This window comes from Hyla sarda, chromosome 6, assembly GCF_029499605.1.
Source record: "Hyla sarda isolate aHylSar1 chromosome 6, aHylSar1.hap1, whole genome shotgun sequence".
NCBI classification, from domain to species: Eukaryota; Metazoa; Chordata; class Amphibia; order Anura; family Hylidae; genus Hyla; species Hyla sarda.
This window is the reverse complement of record NC_079194.1, coordinates 258,461,325-258,468,017: the sequence shown is the minus strand read 5'-3', so window position 1 is coordinate 258,468,017 and position 6,693 is coordinate 258,461,325.

The following is a 6,693-nucleotide window of genomic DNA, read 5'->3' as shown; positions in this document are numbered from 1 at the left end:
ACGGGGGGGGGGGCTTTGGAAATGCACATGGCCAAATTCTCTCTCCAAAAGCTCAATGATGCTCCTTCTCTTCTGAGCATTGTAGTTCGCCCCCAGTGCACTTCACGTCCACTTATGGGGTATTTCCATACTCAGAAGAGATGGGGTTACAAATTTTGGGGGGTATTTTCTGCTATTATCCCTTGTAAAAATGTAAAATTTGGGGGAAAACAAGCATTTTAGTGTAAAAAAAATAATTTTTTTTTTACATATGCAAAAGTCGTGAAACACCTGTGGGGTATTAAGGTTCACTTAACCCCTTGTTACGTTCCCCGAGGGATCTAGTTTCCAAAATGGTATGCCATGTCATTTTTTTTTTTGCTGTCCTGGCACCATAGGGGCTTCCTAAATGCGACATGCCCCCCGAGCAAAATTTGCTCTCAAAAAGCCAAATATGACTCCTTCTCTTCTGAGCATTGTAGTTCGCCCGTAATGCACTTCAGGTCAACTTATGGGGTACCTCCATACTCAGAAGAGATGGGGTTACAAATTTTGGAGGGTATTTTCTGCTATTAACCCTTGCAAAAATGTGAAATTTGGGGGGAAACACACATTTTAGTGAATTTTTTTTTTACATATGCAAAAGTCATGAAACACCTGTGGGGTATTAAGGCTCACTTAATTCCTTGTTACGTTCCTCAAGGGGTCTAGTTTCCAAAATGGTATGCCATGTTTTTTTTTTTTTTTTTTGCTTTTTTGGCACCATAGGGGCTTCCTAAATGCAACATGCCCCCAAAAAACCATTTCAGAAAAACGTACTCTCCAAAATCCCCTTGTCGCTCCTTCGCTTCTGAGCCCTCTACTGCGCCCGCCGAACAATTTACATAGACATATGAGGTATGTGCTTACTCGAGAGAAATTGGGCTACAAATTCAAGTATAAATTTTATCCTTTTACCCCTTGTAAAAATTCAAAAATTGGGTCTACAAGAACATGCAAGTGTAAAAAATTAAGATTTTGAATTTTCTCCTTCACTTTGCTGCTTTTCCTGTGAAACACCTAAAGGGTTAAAACACTTACTGAATGTCATTTTGAATACTTTGGGGGGGTGCAGTTTTTGTAATGGGGTCATTTATGGGGTATTTCTAATATGAAGACCCTTCAAATCCACTTCAAACCTGAACTGGTCCATGAAAAATAGCGAGTTTGAAAATTTTGTGAAAAATTGTAAAATTGCTGCTGAACTTTGAAGCCCTCTGGTGTCTTCCAAAAGTAAACACTTGTCAATTTTATGATGAAAATATAAAGTAGACATATTGTATATGTGAATCCCAAAAAAAATATTTGGAATATCCATTTTCCTTACAAGCAGAGAGCTTCAAAGTTAGAAAAATGCAAAATTTTCAATTTTTTCATCAAATTTTGGGATTTTTCACCAAGAAAGGATGCAAGTTACCACAAAAATTTACCACTATGTTAAAGTAGAATATGTCACGAAAAAACAATCTCGGAATCAGATTGATAAGTAAAAGCATTCCAGAGTTATTAATGTTTAAAGTGACAGTGGTCAAATGTGCAAAAAAGGGCTTCGTCCTAGAGGTGAAAATGGGCTGTGTCCTTAAGTGTTATACAGGCTGAATACTCACTACTTTATATTGGAGTGGAGTGTCGTTTCTTTAGTGTTGTCACATGAAAAAATATACTAAAATATTATAAGGGGTAAGGAGTAGACTCACTTATGTTAGATCATGTGTATTTGTAGTCAAGGCTTCCCGTACCCAGATAGTAATCCTAACCCCTATACCATAACTTTAACATAAGCGGCTTGAATTGTGCCTTAACCGCTGTGAAGGGTAAATGCCTTAAGGGGGCGTACCCTATAAGAATGTTTGCAATAGGGGTGAGGAGGGTGGGTGTCATGAAACGGAACTCCTTCTGGTAGGTGAGCCAGGCCCGCTATTTATGTGTTTACTCTCCCTCCCACAAACACAGGCTAATTAGCCATAACACTTGTAGTCGGGGCTCCCTGTACCCAGATAGTAATCCTAACCCCTATACTATAACTTTAACTAAGCGGCTTGAGTTGTGCCTTAACCGCTGCGAAGGGTAAATGCCTTAAGGGGGCAAAAACACAAACAAGAATTGTAGATCAAAAATGTATTTATTTAACCAGTTACAATACCAGTGTTTCAAAAGCTTGTGACATCTGTAATGGAACATATCAGTTAAAACATGACGATTGCCAATGACCTAGCTTTCTGATGACGTGATGGAATTTGTGCCTGGACGCATCTGAGGCAGCTCCTATGTGGAACGAGTGACCTGTAATTCAAGCTGAATTCACTCCTAGATTACATGCCAACATATGAATATGATGAAGGAGCTGGTTAGTAGTTAAAGCTAAAGAAGGAATAGGTAATAATGGTTCATTAAGGATTCTGTCGGCTTCAGCTAATGACAGGTCGTGTAAAACTAGCACAGGGCACCAAGCGTGTTTGCTGGGGAAATAACTACTTTCTACAGGAGGGCCTATTTGAGAAGTTTTTGAGACCAGTAATAATAGTACAAACTGATCTTGTTTCCATAACAAGTGTTTCCGTTTCAAAGTTACATTGCTGTTGCTCGATCTGGCAAATTCACTAGGTCTGAGAAATCTGTAAAAGCTTAGGTATAAGGCCGCTTTTATGATGAGACTTATGAATTTACCAAACGGAGCAGTGCCAAGCATGTTAGACATCTCTCTGAAAACCCGCCCGGATAAGGGCATTCTACGTGGCTTTACGTTAACGTTGGTTTTGGATATACCTTTTAGGGCTGATTGATAATATGAATGGAGCAAATAGAAACCATGTCAGGATTCTCTAGTGCAAAACCCAATAAAAGATAAGATATACTCAATGAGAGGGAAACCTGCTCTCGGGAATTTAGTCTGAAAATTGAAAAGGTATTCCAAGCAGCTGTGTAACTCCTTGATGTATTAAAGGATAGGGACACCTTGACGAGGTTACGTGCTTTGTTAAGGAAGCTATTTAGTCCAAGACTAGCGACGTGTGAGGAGGGACTGGATTGCCTATTGTCGGCTTCTGGCATAACCTGGAAAAAGAGTGATAGTTTATTGTGAGAAAGTGCATCGGCTGTGACATTTTGATCTCTGCTGATATGGGAACAAGTATAACGGAAATTATGTAGTAATGACAACTGAATGAGGCGTCTGGTGAATGACATGATATGCAAATATTTAGATATGCCTTTTAATAATATGTTGACGGTGGCTTTGTTGTCGGTGCACGGTCTTCTTAGACCAGTGCTTACCCCAGACAAAAGCTGCAGCCACTATTAGGTATAACTCAAATAGGGCAGAGGATTGACTGAAACCTGGGATATGATTAACAGTGGAAGGCTAAGGGCCTGCTAGCCAATGAGATCCATATATATATAGCGGCAAAGCCAACCTGAGATGAGGCATTCGTAAAAACAATGGGAAATTCACTATTGGCAGACGGAATGAAAAAGGAGATTCCATTCCAACGGTTAAGGAATTGACTCCACATGATGAGATCAGCCATGTGCTAGCATTTCTCCTGCGGTGTTGCTATCAGTGTGTGAAGAGTGGGAGAAGAGGGTTGCATTGACAATCCAAACAATGGGCAGCACATTGAACACATTTTATAAGTGATCAGAAACTTGTAAATAACTCATGAAAGAATAAAGTTACGTTAAAACCAAGCACATCATTGTTTTCTTGTGGAATTTCCAATAAGTTTGATGTGTCAAATGACCCTCTTCCTATTGAAAAAACAAAAGTTGGATTCAAAATGGCCGAGTTCAAAATGGCCACCATGGTCACCACCCATCTTGAAAAGTTCCCCCCTCACATATACTAATGTGCCACAAACAGGAAGTTAATATCACCAACCATTCCCATTTTATTAAGGTGTATCCATATAAATGGCCCACCCTGTAGTAAGTGAGAAAGGAATGATTCCTCAATCCTCATCGTGAAGTTTAGCATGCCCAATCATGATTGTAAACCTTTCTTGGTGGTAACCTGTGACCTAGTACATTCAGTGATCACCTGTCTGATCCTTGCTAATTTTAGTTCTGGCAGTTTAGCTATCATGTTCTCAGAATCTAGTACTATCCCCAAGAAGGTTACATAGTTAGTACGGTCGAAAAAAGACATATGTCCATCAAGTTCAACCAGGGAATTAAGGGGTAGGGGTGTGGCGCGATATTGGGGAAGGGATGGGATTTTATATTTCTTCATAAGCCTTAATGTTATTTTGTTCCAGGAATGTATCTAATCCTGTTTTAAAGCTGTTAATTTTTCCTGCTGTGACCAGTTCCTGAGGTAGACTGTTCCATAAGTTCACAGTTCTCATGGTAAAGAAGGCGTGTCGTCCCTTGAGACTAAACTTTTTCTTCTCCAGACGGAGGGAGTGCCCCCTCGTCCTTTGGGGGAGTTTAACCTGGAACAGTTTTTCTCCATATTTTTTGTATGGGCCATTAATATACTTATATACGTTTATCATATCCCCCCTTAAACGTCTCTTCTCAAGACTAAACAATTGTAACTCCTTTAATCGCTCCTCATAGCTAAGATGTTCCATGCCCCATATTAGTTTAGTCGAGCGTCTCTGCACCCTTTCCAGCTCCACAGTGTCCCTTTTATGTACAGGCGACCAAAACTGAACAGCATATACCAGTTGAGGCCGTACCAATGCTTTATAAAGGGGGAGTATTATGTCCCTGTCCCTCGAGTCCATGCCTCTTTTGATACATGACAATATCCTGCTGGCTTTGGAAGCAGCAGCCTGACATTGCATGCTGTTCTGTAGTCTGTGATCCACAAGTACACCCAGATCCTTCTCTACCAGTTGTAACACTCATGGTTAGCTGACAGGAACTCCGGAGGTAGTGGATCTACTGGACCTGTGTGGCAGATGACATGGGCCGTACCATTGAGCGGAGTCTAAGGTGCTGCTGTTTTTCACCAGAGCCCGCCGCAAAGCGGGATTGACTTGCTGCGACAGGCGGAACCCAGGTCGCTACCCCTGGCATGACTCGACTACACAGACTGCTGAGGAGATTCGAGGCACAGGTAGGATATGGTAACTCGTGGTCAGGATAGCAGAAGGTCAGGGCAGGCGGCACAGGAGCGTAGTCAGGAACGTAGCAGGAGGTCAGTAGGCAGACTGCAAAGGAGCAAAAAACACGGCAAGGCAACTCTCAGGAACACTTTCTCTCAGGCACTAGGGCAACAAAGATTCGGCAGGGGTATGTAGGAGATGCAGAAAATTATAACTGTGTCACATGTGCAAAGGATAATTACGGCGTCTCTGGCGACCCGCTGACCCGGAAAATAAGGAAGATCGGGGTTGTCCAAGACACCCATGATCCCCCTGAAGGGATAGGAGTGAGGTGGCAGGGGTGCCACCCCTCCTATCTCTGCTATTGGTCGTTCAGAAGCGACGACCAATAGCAGATTGGGGTCAGGGGAGTTTAGCAACAGCTGGAGGCACCCGGTTTGGGAGTCACTTGCGTAGAATACCACTATGTCCACCCCTATGCAATCCCTAATTTAGTCCTCAAATGCGCATGGCGCTCTCTCAGTTCAGAGGAAAAGTTGGGGGCTACACCAGCTAGTTAGTATAAAAAAAAAATAAAAAATTTATACTAACATGCTGGTGTTGCCCCATACTTTTTATTTTCACAAGTGGTAAAAGGAAAAAAAGACCCCCAAAATTTGTAACGCAATTTCTCCTGAGTATGGAAATACCCCATATGTGGACGTAAAATGCTCTGCGGATGCACAACAAGGCTCAAGAGTGAGAGCATACTATGTACATTTGAGGCCTAAAATGGTGATTTGCACAGGGGTGGCTGATATTACAGGGGTTCTGACATAAACGCAAAAAAATAAATACCCACATGTGACCTCATTAAGGAAACTACACCCCTCACAAAATATAACAAGGGGTATAGTGAGCCTGAACACCCCACAGATGTTTGAATAATTTTCGTTAAAGTAGGATGGGAAAATGAAAAAAAGAGAACATTTTTCACTAAAATGTTACCCTAAATTTTTCATTTTCACAAGGGAAAATAGGAAAACAGCCCCCAAAATTTGTAACCCCATTTCTTCTGAGTAAGAACATACCCCATGTGAGGATGTAAAATGCTCTGCTGGCGCACTACAATGCTCAGAAGAGAAGAAGCGCTATTGGGCTTTTGAAGAGAAAATTCGTCCGGAATTGAAGGCCAAGTGTGTTTACAAAGCCCCCAAAGTGGCAGAACAAAGGACCCCCCAACATGTGACCCCATTATGGACACTACACCCCTTATGTAATGTAATAAGGGGTACAGTGAGCATTTACACCCCACAGGTGTCTGACACATTTTTGGAACAGTGGTCCGGGAAAATGAAAAATTTTATTTTTAATTTGCACAGCCCACTGTTCCACAGAGCTGTCAAACCCCAGTGAGGAGTAAATAATCACTGCACCCCTTATTAAATTCTGTGTGGGGTGTAGTTTACAAAATGGGGTCACATGTGGGGGTCCACTGTTCTGGCACCACGGGGGGGCTTTGTAAACGCACATGGCCCCTGACTTCCATTCCAAACAAATTCTCTCTCCAAAAGCTCAATGGTGCTCCTCCCCTTCTGAGCATTGCAGTGCTTCAGCAGATCACTTGATGTCCATACATAGGGTA